Source organism: Marmota monax, unplaced genomic scaffold (genome assembly GCF_021218885.2).
Source record: "Marmota monax isolate L192 unplaced genomic scaffold, Marmota_monax_Labrador192_F-V1.1 WCK01_AAM20220418_F8-fsc00055, whole genome shotgun sequence".
NCBI classification, from domain to species: domain Eukaryota; kingdom Metazoa; phylum Chordata; class Mammalia; order Rodentia; family Sciuridae; genus Marmota; species Marmota monax.
In genome coordinates this window covers 5,334,697-5,352,535 of record NW_026695205.1, presented here as the reverse complement: position 1 = coordinate 5,352,535, position 17,839 = coordinate 5,334,697, and the positions used below count along the sequence as shown (strand labels likewise).

General features: G+C 38.0%; 1 protein-coding gene across 6 annotated transcripts in view; it reads left to right on the top strand.

Annotated features, from left to right (window-relative positions):
* The first annotated feature begins 3,656 nt into the window (after positions 1–3,656).
* The window catches only part of Rabgap1l (RAB GTPase activating protein 1 like), a 616,206-nt gene continuing 602,023 nt past the window's right edge, over positions 3,657–17,839 (top strand). For 3 of the 6 annotated variants that reach the window (XM_046430137.2, XM_046430146.2, XM_046430147.2), the window contains exon 1: positions 3,657–3,812. The gene's annotated coding sequence lies outside the window, so the exon portion shown is untranslated. Of the gene's footprint in view, positions 3,813–4,118; positions 4,407–4,499; positions 4,729–17,839 lie in introns of those variants that run through there. The other 3 variants (XM_058574417.1, XM_046430139.2, XM_046430138.2) reach the window with 3 other exon arrangements.

Sequence of the window (17,839 nt, the reverse complement as noted above, 5' to 3'; positions counted from 1 at the left end):
TTTGGAAGAGTCAGATAATACAATGGTAGCTCTTTCTTCTGTAACATGCATGGAAAATATAGCTTTGGTTGCAAATAATAAAAAGCCAAACTCAAACTTTCTTAAACTGCTAAGAAAATTTATTGATTCAGAAAAGTTACTAAACACAGAGGAAGGCTTCAAACTGGGTTTGAGTTCTTCCATTATGTGTCAGTGTCACTCTCAGGCTGGCTTCCCTCATGTTAGCAAAGTGCCTGCAGTAACTATAGGACTCACATTCACCCCTCAGACCAGCCAGAGTGGGAAAGAGAACACTCTTCATTTCCTAACACAGAATCTGGCCTTCCATATGATTGGACCAATTTAGAGCTGTGCCAGTGCCTAACCATGAATACTGAGTCAGTTGAGGATGAGAAAAGGCTGATTATGGTAAAATAGGGCCCACACCTGGAGCTGAAGATGGGCCTAACTCAACTCATTTCCTTGGCTGTATACAATTGCAGAGAGGTGAAAATGGATGGTAGGGAATCAACCAGTAATGCCTACTGTAAAAGCAATATGATATTCTGTTAAATACCACAATTTAAACTCTCATTATTGTCCAATGTCTAACTTGTTTACAGTTTTTTTATGTTAAGCTATTATATATTGAGAGTTGCAGACCTAAGCGAGGGAAACAAAATAGTGTAGGAAATGATATGGAATGCAGAGACAAAACAGAAGTATGTCATAAAAATGATTGTTGTTGCCTGAGAATGTAAGTTCATTGTTATCAGATCTTCTACTTTTTATTGATTTTAACTTTTTCCATTTTTAAAAGAGAAGCCCAAAATGCATGTGAAATCTGCTTTTTTAACTTTGGCTTTTGTTTTGTTTTTAAACAAGTATCATGCAGGACAAATAAGTTTGTGTGTTAGATCTGAAACTGGTCCACCAGTTTTTGTCATATTATAAATCATGCTGGAATATTCTGTAACACCTTCTCCCAAAGTGAGACCTTTAGTTCACGGATCAGAGCTCCTAGGACACACTTAATGCAAAGGAAGCCTCAGTGGAGGGAGAAGTGAGCAGCATTATGAGAAGTTTTGTTATGAATTCATTGACATAAGCTTAGAATTGTTTTCCCTGTGATGAGGATGTATCTGTATCAAATCACATTCACTGTCTTATATTTAAATTTTCTCATGCCTTGTCTCTTATCTAGGGTCTACTTTGAAGAAAAAGTTCAGGTTTACAGAACGATCCCTGGTGTGATATGTGGCCAAGGGACAAGGTTTTTATTTTCTTTCTAGCAAGCTGGTACATGAATTGATCTTACCACATGCTTCACTTAAATAGGAGAACTAACTGGAAACAGTCAATGGTGGTCACTATTATTATTTTTAAAGGCATAAGGAACTGAATTTGGGGAACACTAAATTTGTTTTGGAGTCTCCATCATAAAAAAATTTTATGCTTTTCTTTTTTTGGCTAAATTTCTTATTGAATGAAGATAATTATTTCAGCATTGTCCTTTTTGTCAAAAAGCTCTGCTCTTGTGAGAAAATATCAGAAGACAGAAATTGTGGCTTTTCCATTTGTTGATTTCCTGATGGTGCCCAGTGTATCTTTATTGTACTTTATTTAGTAGAGCCTTAGCACCTACTTGTTGAATATTTATAAATAGAACATGTATGTTGTTGGGTGTGGTGACTGACCCATGCATGTAATTCTAGCAGTTTGGAAGGTGGAGACAGAAGGATCACAAGTTAGAGGTTAGCCTGTGCAATTTAGTGAGACCCTTCTTAGAAATAAATTAAAAATAAAATAAAATGGTTTGGGGGTGTAGTTCGGTGGTAGAGTGCCTCTGGTTTCAATTCTTAGTACTTGAAGAAAACTGAAACTAAACGTGTCTCAGGAAGTCAACAGATAATTTGCATTAATTTTTAATTTTAATTCTAACTTTATTAAGTATCACTGTTAGCTTTTCATTGCTGTGACCAAAATACCTGACAAGAACAACTTAGAGGAGGAAAAGTTTATTTTGGGGTCACAGTTTCAGAGGTTCAGTCATGTCAGCCAACTCTATGGCTTTGGGCTTGAGAGAGTGTAAGAGTGAGAGAGAGACAAAGAGAGAAAGGAAGATACAGTCTTAGGCCTCCAGTGACCTACTTCTTTTAGCCACACCCTATCTACCTATAGTTACCACACAGCAGTCCATTTATTAATCCATCAAATAGATTAATCCACTCATGAGGCTACAGTTCTCATAATCTAATCTTTTGCTTCTGAACATTTCTACCTTGCCTAACACGTGAGCTCTTTGGAGGACATTTTTAGATCCAAACCACAACAATCACCAACACTACCAGCATTCATTGAGTTAGGCTCTAAGGCTAGGAAGGCTCTGGGAATACAGAGCTTAATAAAATGCCCTCTGGGAAGGAGCCCAGCAGACAGGGAAAACACAAAATAGTTGGAACACTCTTGATATGTCCCAGCACCTTCAGAAATAAACCTTAGGAAAACAGGTAAAAAGAAACTTGGGATTAGATGGCCCTTGGACAAATGTCACATTTCTTAGTAGCTTCTGGATCTGTATGGAGAAACAAGGGCTTGGGAATTGAAGTGGGAGAGAATGGAGCATTTTAAACTAAAGAAGTAATCCTAGAGCTGAAATCACTGGACACAATTATTCCTTGCTGCACTATATTCACTTTTATTTACAGTTCTCATAATCCAATCCTTTCGCCTCTGAACATTTCTACATTGCCTAACACATGAGCTCTTTGGAGTCACATTTATTGAATACTTCCTATCAGGCGTGATCCATCGTGGAAAATACTCAAGGGTTCTTCTGGGGGACAAAATATTGTACAGATCAACCTAAATAAGGTTGACTATATTAGTGTCACAAATCTACAGAAAAAAAAAGTGCCAAAGAGGTTCAGAAAATGTACAGGTCATTTTTGGCTGTTCAATCTAGGAAGAATATTGACAGTTTAAGGATCAATCGATACATCTATGGCGAAAAAGAGTTGGCTTGTTTCTCTCTTTTTTTTTGTACTCCAAGACCTATTACCCCAAAGGACGAAAAGGTGCAATCGAGGGTACCTTGTGTCCATTCATATACGCGCACTACGGTGCTCAGCGCGTTCCCGTTCATTCCCGCAGGTTACTTCCCTCTTCAATCTCTGAGTCCCTCAGAACCAACCAACAGGGGGGCGCTTCAGGTGCACACAAACCTTGAAAGGAGGACGGAAAAGAGTGACTGGTGCAAAGTTTGCTCTGTGAGGTGACTTCTCTGAAGATTAGTGGGAACTATGTAAACCAGGCTTATGAGCAAGAACATAATCTTCTCCAGAAGGATTAATCTTAGAGTTCAGTCCACCTTGCTCGGGCCGTTCGCAGGCACGGGTCCTCTCCCGGGTTCCACCAGCCTCGAGCACTCACGCGCCTTTGCGCGTCCCGGCTCCTTCAACTCCGGTACTGTCAGGTTGCCGCTCCACGGGCCCGGGCTCAAATGCAGCCCAGCCGGGACGTGCCTGCGCCCGCGCCGCCGGCGCCGGGCAGAGAAGGCGCCTCCGCGTCCGGGAGCGCGCACGCCGCGCCGAAGGGCCGGGTGCGCGCGCGCCCGCCCCGCCTCGCCTCCGCCCGCCCCCTCCCTCGCCTCTTCCTGCCCAGCCGGCCCTTTCCCCTCCCCTCGGCGCTCCCCCGCCCCGCTCCCTCCGCCCTCCCTGGGCTCCGGCGGCGGCTGAGTGAACGGGACCGCCCGGCCGCAGAGCGCGGGGCGGCGGGTGGGACGCGGGTGCCTGGTGGAGTTGTTCCGGCAGCGCCGGCGGAGACGTGAGGAGGTGAGGCGCGGGCGGCTTCCCGGGGCCCGAGGGCGCCCGGCCCCGAGCGGCAGGCCGGGTCGGCCTGCTGGGGGCGTCGGCGTGCGCGCCGCGCCCAGAGGGGTCGCGGTGGGGCTGGGCCGGGGCGGGAGTGCTGGGGGGACGTGGGCGGGGGCAGAGGGCGGGCTCGGGTGTCGGCCGCCTCTAGGGCGCAGCGGCTCTCCGGGGCGGCCGCTCCTCGCGGCCCGGGCGGGCGGGGTGGGCGCCCCTCACCTGGGGGCGGGGTGGTGGCTTGGGCTGTCGGAGCCTCCAGCTGCGCGCTCCTGACCCTGCTGCTGCCTGCGCTGCGGCCGCTGTTGGGGTCGCAGTCCCAGCCTCCCCGCGTCCTAGGGGCGTGTGGTTCGGGCATTACCCACACTCAGGTTTCTGTTGGTGACCGCCTCTCTAGCTCGCTTTTCCCCTTCCTCGGCTGAGCACTTTGCCGGGCTCCTGTTAATGCTTGTGGTTTTTCAGTCTGGGATGGGCTGCGTCTTGGGCAGATCTCTACCTGCTAGGAATGCCCCGCTTCGAAGTTGACCGCCTGGACAACAAACACCCCAGCACTCCCTCGCCCAGGTCTTGAATGCTCACTATTTTGATAACTGAGTCAAAGTTTTTGAGACTAGGCTAGTACTTGCTTTGGTCGCCAACGGTGCAGGGCTGGGCGGTGCGTCAGCATGTGGAAAGGGGCCACTGGCCAGTGGGAGGTGGCAGGGAGCAAGGGGGCTGAACAGACAGTTTGTTTCGGATCTCAAGGCAGTGTGTTCAGGTGCTTTTGAATTCTTTCACCTTGAACTTCTCAGTTATCTTAGAAAATGTATCAGTATTTAGGCGGTCACTTGCAGAATTGATGGCTTCATGCAAATGAACTAAAATGTCTACTTCATTTACACTAATGGTAAGGAGAACTTTCGCTTGCTTGACAGATTTCAGTGCTTTTTGAAATCAGATTTCAAGGCCTATATTTTTGGCACTGGTAGGGTTAGGGATATTAAATACATTTGAATTTTCTTTTGCATAAACTGAGGCAAATAGTTGCTTGTTACAATTCATAAAACATAATTTCATGGAAACCTTTTGACTTTTCTCATAGTAGTGTTTACATTTTTTGTCTCCTGCACTTTTGGAGAAAATCCAGTAGTTTTGACATCAGAAGATATGGACATGAAGTTTGTGGTCAAATTGGAAGTGGTTTTGGTGGAAAATATTGGTTCACAAGCTGCTAGCAAGCACAGAAAAACTGGCCTGTGATTCATTATCTCTGTAGAGCTTTCCATATGAAACTTAGGAGATTGCAAAGGAGAAAGACTAGATGAATTTAATGTATACACTATCAAATTGTATTAAATATTTACCTGTTTAGGAAGTTAGCCAAGACTTTGAATCAGACTGGTGTCTCTACTAAATCAGTTCAAGATGTGCTCTGATATTTTGTATTATTAAGTCATCTGGAGAGAAATAGATGTAATAGTGCAGGGCTTATTCTTGAATATTATATAGCATACATTGTACTCTAGAAAGCTTGAAACAAGGTAGTGGGTCCCAGTTCTATTGTGGCAAATAGTAAACATTACAGACTAACCTAAAAAGTTATGACAATAAATGTATGAAGTTTATTATTATTTTTTTTGACCTGAGTTTTTTGATGGGCATTTCTGTATATTATAGTTATGATATAATTTTTGTTTCTTTGATAATTGTTTCATGATTTAGATCCTTTTCACGCTAGAGGTAATTTTTTTTGAATGACAGAATTTTACTGGGTATGTAAAACAGGAGTTTTCATGTATATCAGTTCACCGGTTCTGAATTTATGACTTCTAAAAACTTGTACTTAAGCCTTTTTTTTTCTTTGCCTTAACCCAGTCTTGAAATTGCTTAGTTACTATGTTTTTATTTGAACTCTCAGATGATATGGCATTGAAGCTGAAAGTTCTAGGGCTGGGGATGTAGCTCAGTGGTAGAATGTGTGAGGCCCTGCGTTTAATCCCCAGCACCGCTATACAAAACAAAATAAAAAAGCTGAATGTCCTTTTATTCATTTTTTTGGGAGTAGACAGAAGAAGAGATTCTGTTATGCCAAGTAAAAATATTATGTGTGGGAGATAGCCAAACTTGTAGATATTGACTTTGAAGAGAGAGTAGCTAAAGTAGCAAAAATTTCTTGTATTGAGGATGTAGAACTGGCACTGCTTTCTAGCCTACCATTCTCTTCAAATGGTATGGGGATGATTTTAGTGGAATTAATTAGTGGATGTTTGGAGATTGAAGTTGATACTGTAGCCTGTGTGATTCCCAGGCACACAGCTTTTTTTTCCTCATGTCTCACAAGTTTTAATGAGTTGCTACAAGTTTCTAACTCTCTAGGGCCTGAGGATCATCAGTAGCCCACGGCTATTCCCTTGCTGGTACTTCAAAGAAATCTCAGGGATTTCTTAAGGAGATAAGTCTTCTAAGCATTTTCCGTGACAGTGAAAGCAAAGGACAGATTTGAGCCTGACAGTTTTTAAATAAAGTCTTAAAATTGAGATATGGAGAAAGACATTGCTTGAATTGATGCCTGGCTTTTCCTAATGGGGAATAATTTTGACTTTATAGTTCTTATTTGAATTGGACATAAGTATGTGGGCATCAGTGGGCCCTATAATAAGGAAGATTTATTGGAATTAAACAGAACTTGTATCTCAACATTCTCTTTTTTTATACTTCATTCCTTTTTTTTGCTCTTATTCAACAGACAGAATGCCATAATTGAGCATAGCAAGTTTATGCTCATACTGAATCTTTTGGTAAATTTTTGGGATTTTTCCTAGGAAACTTCTGGGCATATATTCAGTTGATTTAGGATTAGATTTGGGTTAAGGTTATTAGTGTACTTGAAATTCTGAGCATTCTTGTTTTCTAAAGAGCCTTAAAAATGGAAAAGACATTTCTTTATAAATACTCATGAAAAATATTGTTATAGATTATGTTGTGATAGACATAGTACAGCCAAAAATATATTCAGGAAACTTCTTTGCTCCTTACCTGGTTCAGTAAGCTTCAATAAGAATTAAGAAAATAAAGTATTTTTTTTTCAACAAAAGGTTGATTTTCCCAGAATAGCAAGTCTAACAAGTGTTTACAGAGTTATTCTCCTTTTTTGCCTATTCTAAATTCAACAAATACTGTGTGGCTCTAGTGCATGGCAAAAACTTAATTCTGATAGGAGAGACTTAGTAATAAAGGTTCTATTGAAGAATGAAAGCTTGTCCCTGGGACTTTGGGAAACATCAGGTATGGAAAATTTACTTTTTTTTTTTTTTTTAGCAGCACTGTTTTTCTCTATTCCAGGTTTCTCAGTTGGACCTAGCATGAACACAAATACCAGAATCACTTGGATGTTTGCTTTTATAGTACAGATTTTATTTTCCTTTCCCCCCAGCCCCTTCCTAAGTGAGCTATTGCTATAGTAGGAGTGTGTTGTGTCCTTTAGGTATATGGGGCTGAACAAAGTCTGAGAACTTGATCTTGGCTGATGATTTCTAAACTAAATTCTTACTCCCTGTCATTTATTTGCTTGCTGGTGATATCAAGAGACATCTGTTAGTCTCATTTTTGAAGGAAAATATCAACTGTGGTGAAGAGATAGTTAGTTGTGTAACCAAGAATAAGAATTATTGAATTATAGTACAGGTGGAGGAGATTAGGAGATTGTTTAGTTGGGCATTGTTAAACTATTTTGACTGTAACACACAGTAAGAACTACATTTTATATTGTGTTTCAGCATATGAGTTTGTGCGTGCACAGACGAATTTGAAAGAAAAGTTTGTTGAAATACTCCTTATCTTTTCAGGGCTGTATTGAGTTGGCTCACACTGGCTTGCAAGGGCAGTTATGCCTATCTCTTCCCACCTAGCTCCAAATTCAGTGATATGTTGTAGCTTGAAACTGGTCAGGGTGGGAGTATTTTACATCAGGGAAACTAGCAAATAGTATAGCTCTGACCCCCTACTTCCCCACATATTTGTTAAACATTTATAGCATATAACTGCCTGTATTTTGATATATTCTTTTTATTTCGTTTATAAAAAATACCACCAAATTAATTTTACACCCAACTAATGTGTAACAGTCTAGTTAAACAAACAAACTGGATCAGCCCACCCTTCTAACTTTGCAAATGAACATACTGACACCTGAAGTCCAAGGTCATATAACTAGTTATTAGCAAAGCTAGGGTTCCGGACTCCTGGAGTTGTTTCTAGCGAGTTTCTCTCCTTTTCTAACTCAAGCCATTCTTTTAATTCAACTGGAGTGCCTAGTATGTGCAAGACATTTTGTTAAGCAGTTTCAATAGAGATGAATAAGGTGTGGACCTTGCACCATGACCTTTATGCTTATGTGGGGGATTAAATATGGAAACAAAGATAATATGAGGCAGAAAGTTACTGGTGGTAAAGAGATACAGATAAAGTACTGGAAGAATTTAGAGAGGAGTGAGTGATTACTGTTCATTGTAAGAATATGGAAGACTTGACATTTTTAACTATGTTTTGAAGAATGGGTAGGATTTGGACATGTGGAAATAGGACAACTAGTATGGAAAGAAAGGCCTTTCTAGGCCGGGGGCTGAGGAGATCAAAGCAGTAAGGTCATGGACAGTGAGTAGTGAAAGAGCTAGGCAAGGAGTCAGCTCCAGATGGTTAAGAGCCTAGAATGCCAATTTTCCTTTCTACTGTTAACTTCTCTTTCGTTTTTGTATCTGGAGTCATTTAGTACTTCTTAACATTAAACAGGCTTTATATGCTGTGCTTCTAATTAAAATATGACCTAGAAAGCACTTAAGCATCCTTAGAGTAAAAGTTCAAGGGAAAAATTATTAGAGAAATGTAAGAGAAACAACCTTCAGTTTACCAATCCAAAAAGTGTTGGAAAGGGATTTTTTTAAATTATTTTATTTTATTTTTTGTGAGGAGATAAACCAGTGGCTGTGGCTGTTTATTTCTTTGCCCTGTAGACAGCATCAGATTGGTAGTAGCAAAGCAGGAAGCAGTTTTGAAAATGTTTTCAAAGGACCTTCTAAAATATTATTTCTAAATGACTGGATCTTAATTTTCAGAGACAGGTTTGGTTCAGGAAGGAAGGTAGTTTATACAAATTCACAGTTGAGCTGAGGAGCTTCAGAATTTTAGGGTAGAAGGCAGGGTGTTTTATACCATACCCAATTGTGAGGAATTCGTGGATTATTCACCAAGAACTTCTTGGATATCAGTATTTATGTATTTGACTGCCTATATGAATGAGGATGTTTTGAAGTCCTAAATGGAGCTTGCCTTGTTCACACAGGGGAATTGGGTGGGTGGAAGTAAAGATAAATGACAGTAAGTTATGTAAGTTATACTGAGGCACTGGTGGCACTAATCAAGCTTTTCTGCCTGCTGATTTACTATTTACTACTTCTAATTAAAATGATGCACAGTCGTTTTGAAGAAAACTTGCTTCTATTTGACCCATTAGTTCTGTAAAGGTAAAAGCTCTCTTAGAGTGTTGCCCAGGAAACAACACACAGAGACTGTTTAATCACTCATCACTGAAGTGTGTGGAAAATTTTGGAAATCTTGGTATTGAAGTTGCTAAAGTAAATAACCCCTTGGTAGAAAGCAGAGTTTTGGGGATGATTTATTTTAGAGTCTTGGTTCTAAAATAGATATGAATTACACCATTGCTATACTGTTTTCTTCGTTTTTTTTTTTAAGCTTCTAATATGTTAACTATATTGTCATGTCATTTTAGGTTTCAGTAGTTTTTAAAAAATGTTTTTAGTTGTAGATGGACACAAAGCCTTGATTTTATTTATTTATTTTTATGTGATGCCAAGGATCAAATCCACTGCCTCACCTGTGTTAGGCAAGTGCTCTACCACTAAGCTACAACCCCAGTCCAGGTTTCAGTAGTTTTGTATGAAATGTTCTGCAAGACAGTGCACCCCAAGTATCACAATAAGAGTTCAGATGCAGCATACCCTAGTTACCTCTCATAAGTTGAATTAAGTAGCTAAATAAAATTACTACAGTTTTTTTTTGTTTTTCTTCTTTTTTGAGACATTAGGTTTCACAAATTAAGGTTATTAGAATCTAAATTTTCTACCTCTGTTTTTTTTTTGTGGTACAAAGAATGATTGTTGTTAGTGTTCTTGATTAAATTTATCATTTTTAGTGATAGTTGTGTACATGTTTATATGAGTGTGTATATCTGTACACATAACATTAGTCCTTGGAATTTTTGGTGAAAATATAGCACAGTTGGCAAACAACCAGAAACAAGTGGTCTGACTTTTTGAAGACTGTCCTGTGGAAATGTTCACAAATATGAAAATAATGCAAACCCAAAGGGAGTTTTTGTATGCCAGATTTCCAGGAAAGAAGCACATTTTAAAAAGTCAAGTATAGAATTTATTCATATATTAGGGAAGAATTTCTTAACCAAATTTGCTGTACCCCACACATATTCCATATTCTGCCCTCAAACCAGATTTCTTATATAGGGGATGCAAATGACAAACACTATTTTTAGAAAAAAATGCAAACTTGTGGTTTTTAGTTTTAAGGTTTAAGAGACATATGTACAGCCTAGTTTTTGGTAAACCCCGTAGATATTTATTCTGAACTTCAAGATGTATCTGTCATTTTGAGGCCCTCTGTTAAGAACATTATATACAGCAATTCTGGAAACCAAGGCAGGAGGATTGAGAATTCAAAGCCAGCCCCAGAAACTTAGTGAGGCCTTAAGCAATTTAGCAAGACCCTTTCTCAAAATAATAAAAAAAAGGCTGGGGAGGTGGTACTCCTGAGTTCAATACCCAGTACCAAAACCGAACAAACAAGAACATTGTATAAAATGTCAAATTGTCTTTAGAAGGATCATTAGGTATTTTTAAAAATAGTTTATTTGTCTGTAAATTAATCTTGGTTTGACATTTTGTATAGATTACACTGAAAAGTCAACTGTTGGAGGGAGCCTATACCTGTGCTAACACACAGTATGACTTGTGAGTTTCTTCTAGAGTAATATTTTTATTCAGTAGCCATTTGCACGAGACCTCATTCATCATTGTATTTCCCCAAAGGTCTTCTCTCTTTATTCTTTCATTTTAAATCATTGTCTTTTATTTACCCTGCTGTCAGTGATCATGTTTAGACTAATGCTTTTATTTGCTTTTGCCTCAGACTTTCTGTGCAAAGGTCTGTTACCAACTTGCATTATCAAGTTGTAGTGAATGGTAATTAAGTCAGTTTTTTTTAATCCTCTACCTTTCCCCCCCTCAGTATTCTAGAACCTAATACTCGCTCATCCTTTGAAGTTAATGGGAAAATGGAATTAAATATTATTATTCAAATCCTTGAACCACCTATTTGCCAATACTAGTGAAACTACAAAAATTTTTCACAAGAGTTATGAAGCTTAATTTTTTACTGAATCTAGCCCTAAGTTTTATAAATTCTGACATGCATTTCAAGTTTCTCATCAACATTGTCAATGATTTTGGTAGACCTAACAGATTTCTTCTGTTGCACCTTGTATCACAAACAATAGATTAGCCATCTCTACCATATGAAGATATCAGATAAAGAATTAAACAAAATTTTTATTTTTATTTTTTAGTTGTCGATGGACCTTTATTTTTTTTTTATTTATATGTGGTGCTGTGCCTTACACATGCTAGGCAAGTGCTCTGTCACTGAGCCATAACCCCAGCCCCCAGATAAAGAATTTTAAAGATAATCTGCTAATAGGTTAGAGAAAACTAGTTTATCTGATTGAGAATAAATTTTATTTTATGCTAACTTTAACATTATTAGGTTTTACTGAGACTTTTTTTCTTAGAAAACTTCAGCAATTTTTCAACTTCTTAGAATTTCAATTAGAAATGGAAGAAAATAGTAGTTTTAGAAATTATTATTGGTTGCCCAATTGGAGCAGTGAGCTGTGCAGAGAAAAATAGTCTTTAAGATGAAAATAGCTAAAAATATTTTTGATTTTATGAAAACCAATGCGGGTAGCACACAGGACAGTTCTTGATCTAGTGCTGCTGTGAGATTCAGAGAGGATAAGTGATTTGGCTAGTTTTTTCCCACTCTTTGCAGATAATAAGCTAATATTAATTGAGTGTATGGATTAGTTATTACATAAGACAAATACATTAGCTGGTTAATCTTCACAGTAAGTGTATGGGGTATGAACTATTTTAATATCATTCCTAGTTTGCAGGTGAGGAAACAGAAGTTTAGCAATCTGTCTAAGGTCATATAGTTTGTAAGAAGTGTCTTTTGCTCCCAAATCTGTCTCGTAGTAACTCTGAACGACTTATTCTGTATTAATTATTGTTAAATAGGAATGATATTACTTGCTTTCTATATTTCATGGGATCATTATGAGAATCAAAAAAGGCAGTATCAATCCCAGTGGCTCCAAAGTCTGAGGCAGGAGGATCTCGAGTTCAAAGCCAGCCTTAACAACTTAGCGAGGCCCTAAGCAACTCAGGGAGACCCTGTCTCTAAATAAAATACAAAATAGGGCTGGGGCACAAAACTCAAGTGGATCACAGACCTAGGAATTAGACCAGAGACCCTGCACCTAATAGAAGAAAAAGTAGGCCCACATCTTCATCTTGTTGGATTAGGCCCTGACTTCCTTAACAAGATTCCTAAAGCACAAGAAGTAAAATTAAGAATCAATAAGTGGGATGGATTCAAATTAAAAAGTGTCTCCTTAGCAAAAGAAACAATGATGTGAAGAGAGAGCCTACAAAGTGGGAGGAGATCTTTACCACATGTACATTGGATAGAGCACTTGTCTCCAGGATGTATAAAGAACTGAAAAAACTTAACACCAAAAGAACAAACAACCCAATCAATAAATGGGCTAAGGAACTAAATAGACACTTCTCAGAAGAATATATATAATAGATCAACAAATATATGAAAAAATGTTCAACGTCTCTAGTAATTAGAGAAATGCAAATCAAAACTACTCTAATATTTAATCTCACTCCAGTCAAATGGCAGTTATCAAGAATACAAGCAAAAAGAAGTGTTGATGAAGATGTAGGGGAAAAGGTACATACACTGTTGGTACTGCGAACTGGTGCAGCTGCTTTGGAAAGCAGTATGGAAATACCTCAGAAAACTTGGAATGGCACCACCATTTGACCCAGCCATCTCACTTCTTGGTCTATACCCAAAGGTCTTAACATCAGCATACTATAGTGACACAGCCACATCAATGTTTATAGCAGCACAATTCACAATAGCTAAACTATGGAAGCAACCTAGATGCCCTTCAACTGATGAATGGATAAAGAAACTGTGGTATAAACACACAATGGAATATTACTCAGCATTAAAAGAGAATGAAATTATGGCATTTGTAGCTAAATGGATGGAGTTGGAGAATATCATTTTGAGCAAAGTAAGCCAATCCCCAAAAACTAAAGGCCAAAGAATGTTTTCTCTGATTAGTGGATGCTAATCCATAATGAGAGGGATTGTCATGGGAGAATGGAGGAACTTTGTATTGGGCAAAGGGGAGGGTGGAGAGGGGAAGGTGCATGGGAGCAGGAAAGATGGTGGAATTAAATGGACATCATTACCCTAGGTACATATATGATTGTTTGAATGGTGTGACTCTACATTGTGTACAACAGATAATTGAAATGTTTGCTCTATTTGTATACAGAGAATTGAAATGCATTCTGCTCTCATGTATAACTAAGTAGAACAACTAAAAAAATTGAAAAAAAAAATAAAGCTGATGATATGGTTCAGTGGTTGAGTGCCCCTGAGTTTAATCCCTGGTACCCCCTGCCTTCTCCCACCCCCACCAAAAAAAGTCTTATTGCTGGGTATGTTGGCACATGCCTGTAATCCCTAGCGATTTGGGAGGCTGAGACACGAGGATTGCAAGTTTGAGGCCAACTTGGATGACTTGGTGAGAACCTGTCTCAAAAAAAAAAAAAAGGCTGGGGTATAGCTCAGTGGTCAAGCACCCTGCGTCCATCCTCACTCTCATGCACACACAAACAGTAATATTTACAAAATAATATAAAACGGTAATATTTACAAAAGAGTATAAAACCATTCTTTGCTGTATTCATTTTATTGGATGATATTTAAGAAGTCAAAGAAGTCTTTAAAATTTTGCACATATATTAGTTTGTGATTAGTAATTAGTAATGCCATAATATAAACTAAAAAATTAATATTTAAAAGACTACTTTTTTAACAGCTAAATAATCAACTTTATTTTTTTTTCAAAAATTTTTGTGACTCTTCTAGACCCTTTGCATTTCCATATAAATTTTAGAAGTATCTTGTCCTTAAAAGACTATTATCTGGGGCTGAGGTTGTGGCTTAGCGGTAGAGTGCTTGCCTAGCATGTGCAGGGCCCTGGGTTCAATCCTCAGCACCATATATAAATAAATAAAATAAAGATATTGTGTCCAACTACAACTAAAAAAATAAATATTAAAAAAGACTATTATCTGTAATGTAAAAGATATACTTTGTTCATGTAAAGGATGAGTGAGTAAAAGGGAGTAGAAGGCAGAAGTGTAGGGGTGTATTGAATAAAAAGTGGATTAGTTAATCTCTAGCATCCTGAATTCTTCCGTTTTTGCAATGAGAAGTATATGTGAATGACATTAGGAGACTTTAAGATCCTTCCAATGTCAAGAACTTAAGAGTCTTTATAAGGAATGACTTCTTTTGTGATATCCTCACACTAGCTAGAAACACCCTAATATCTTTTTTGTTTTAGTTTAGGTCATCAACCACCATTCTTTTTTCTTTTTCTTTTTGTATATATGTAATTTTATAACATGATATTTTAATATGCATGTGCATAGTGAAATGGTTACTATAGCTAATTAATTAGACTCTCGCCTTTCATAGTTATTATTTTTTGGCAAGAGCATCTAAAATCTACTCTTAGAAAAATTTAAATAATATATTTGTATATTATTGAAATATATTTCAATATATTTACTGTTTTTAGTTATAGTCTTCATGTTGTACAGTGGGTCTCTAGACTTACTCATCCTTGTAATTGCAAGTTTATACCTTTGACCTACTTCTGCCCATTTCTTTCCCCTCCATGTCTGTTTGTTTAACTTTTTAAAGATTCCACATATGAGTGAGATCATGCAGTATTTTTTTCTGACTTATTTAATTTACCATAAATGTCTTCTAGGTTCATCCCAAAATGTCTTCTAGGTTTATCCCAAATGGCAGCATCTCCATCTTCCTCCTCCTCTTTTTTTGACTTTATTTTTAGACAACCTCCATGACGTGTATATTTTCCTTTCTTTAAAACAGTCTCCACTCTAAGTAAATCAAGGTAAAAAATAATGAACACCTCAAGATGGCATTACTCCTGCCTTAAGTTTTGGTGTTGTGTGGCTTGATAAGCAGTAGCCTTTATTGTTATATAGCATAGCCAGTTGTGATGACAGGTGATAGATTCAAAGTAATTAATTGCCCAATATGTTAACATTTTCCCTTTCTAAGCCATCCTTAAAGAAGATCATCCAGCAGAGCAACCATGCTGTTTAGATTCATGTTATTACCAATAAAGAACTGCTAGTTTTTGAAATTATCAGATATATACATGATTTGTTCTGCAACCACTGTTGTAAAGGGTTTGCCCTTTGTGGTCTCTGTTCTTCAAGTTTGATTGGTTTAATGTAGTCTTTGATGTACTTTTTATAGGCTTCTTCTGTGAAGTTGGTTTCCTGCAAGCGGGTGGTTCACAACAATGTCAACACCAGCAGTTACCCTCAGGGCCTTCAGCAGAGGCTTTTCTACCACTGAGAGTGTCATCAATGTTACAGTCTTCTTGTCTATCTATCACCTTCCCCTCCATCTCCAGGCACAACTAATTTTTGATCTTCTGGATTTTGTAAATGTCAAAGATCACCTTATTGTGTCTGATGAGGTCTGGGTAGATAATCATGTTGGCAGTGGAGGGACACAGCAGCAGCACTAGTTTGGCAGAATTTCCAGGGCTTGAAGCTAGCTGGTGCAGATAGTGGGGTGCTGGGAGGTATGGGGTGGCATGTGGTATGGGTAACTAAAGGAAAGGCCTCCTTTTTAAAGGCTAATTTGTATTCCTTTGTGTATGCTTGTGTGTACACCAAAATTTTTGTCCACTTTTATCTGCTTTATTTTAGTTTTATCTGTTGATCAACAGTTTAGGTTTTTTCCACATTAGGTTATTGTCAATAATGCTTCAGTGACCATGTGAATGAATTTATCTCTATGATGTTCTGTTCTGTAATCAATAAGTAATCTGTGGGACAATACTCGACTCTAATTACCATGTAGCTTTGATAATGATTTTTTTTTGGGGTAATGGGGCTATTGGAATGTTATCAGTAAAGATAGATAAGAGTAGGGAAAGAATAGTGAACATTTGTCATTTTTTTGCCTTCCAGAATTTGAACCTCTCTCCTGCATTTGGGAAATTTTACCAATTATTAGGCACAGGCTTCTTTTCTCTGGAGAAGCAGAAATTGTATTCCTGGCTCCCTTTTCATCTAGAGCATGAGAATACACCTTGGTTCCATCAGTCAAGTATACCTCCAGTTTGGACTGGAAGCTAGTAATATGAAGAAAATGGAACTGTACAAAATCCGTTCTAGTGATGGGTGGTAGTAGTAGCTCACAATATCATTTTGTTTCAAAAGCAACAGACAGTGGTGTTACACGTGGCATCATGGTTATTGATGGTGTGATGGTGTAAGCCCTGGCATCTGTGCCCAGCAGTAGCAGAGGTGTCATCACTGGGCAGGGACAAGCATATCCTTGGTTGTGTGACCTTTATAATTCTGTTTCCTTGCTTTCCTATAGATACCTTTTTAATAGTCTCTTTTTCTACATATAGTTTATGTATATGTAGCTATACTTTGCTTTTCTAAATAACAACTCTGATTGAGGAAAACACTTTGGAGGGATAATTTAGATCAGAAGTTGAACCCATTGCCTTCTAAGAACCCATTTGACTCTGTGGTTACATTTTTCTACCCATTCTTAGTTTTAAAAAGTTATTTCATATTCTTGTTTCTTGTTCTTCAAGATATAGTTTGTTATTGTTTATAAATGTTTATTTTTCAAGTATTCATTTTATGCCCACTGTATGTTGAGTTGAAGATACAGTGACTAATTTGTCTTCAAGGAACATAAATTACATAGAGAAAATTTTGACAAAAGTTCAGTTAAAGTACATTGGCAAATCAAATAGGAAATAATGTGCAGATGGGAGAGGCTGGACACAAGGAATGAAATAGATGTTGAGCTGAGTTTTGGAGGATTGGTAGATCCGAGTGTGGCCATATGAGGAAGGAAGGGAACTTTATATAAAAGGTATAGCATGACCAAAAAAGTAAGCTGTTGGATGTGTATACAGGGATGCTTACCCTATCAGTAGTTAAGACTGATAACTTAATATCTTATTTATTCATTTTAAAATAATAAACCCATGACATTTAATATAAATAGTCATTTTTAATTTTAAAAAGTTACCTCAAATTAAACAGCTTAGTGATATGATAATGTTACTTTATATTTTGCAATTATCTTTGATATCTAGTTTAATAAGAAGATAATTTCTCATATCTGCTACTGTGTTCATCCCACTGTGGTATGTCTTTTGTGTGGAAGTATGTAAAAAAGAAACTGGCCTTATATGTAGTCCAAAGAGAGTTTTAACAGCCTTTTAGATGCTGTTGATATTTTCACCAGGATTCTAAAATTGGAAGTTTGTTAATGGTTAATTGTGTTGTGGAATTTGACATATTAATGAATGTTTTGTGCCATGTTACAGTTAAAATCCATAGATTTGTCTTGTAATAGATCTTTTTTTGTATGTATGATTTTGTAACATTGGTCAGTAGGAAAACATTGCTTCACTGAGTTATATAGATCCTCATAATGTTAACATATTTACTTATACCATTACAGAAGGTCACATT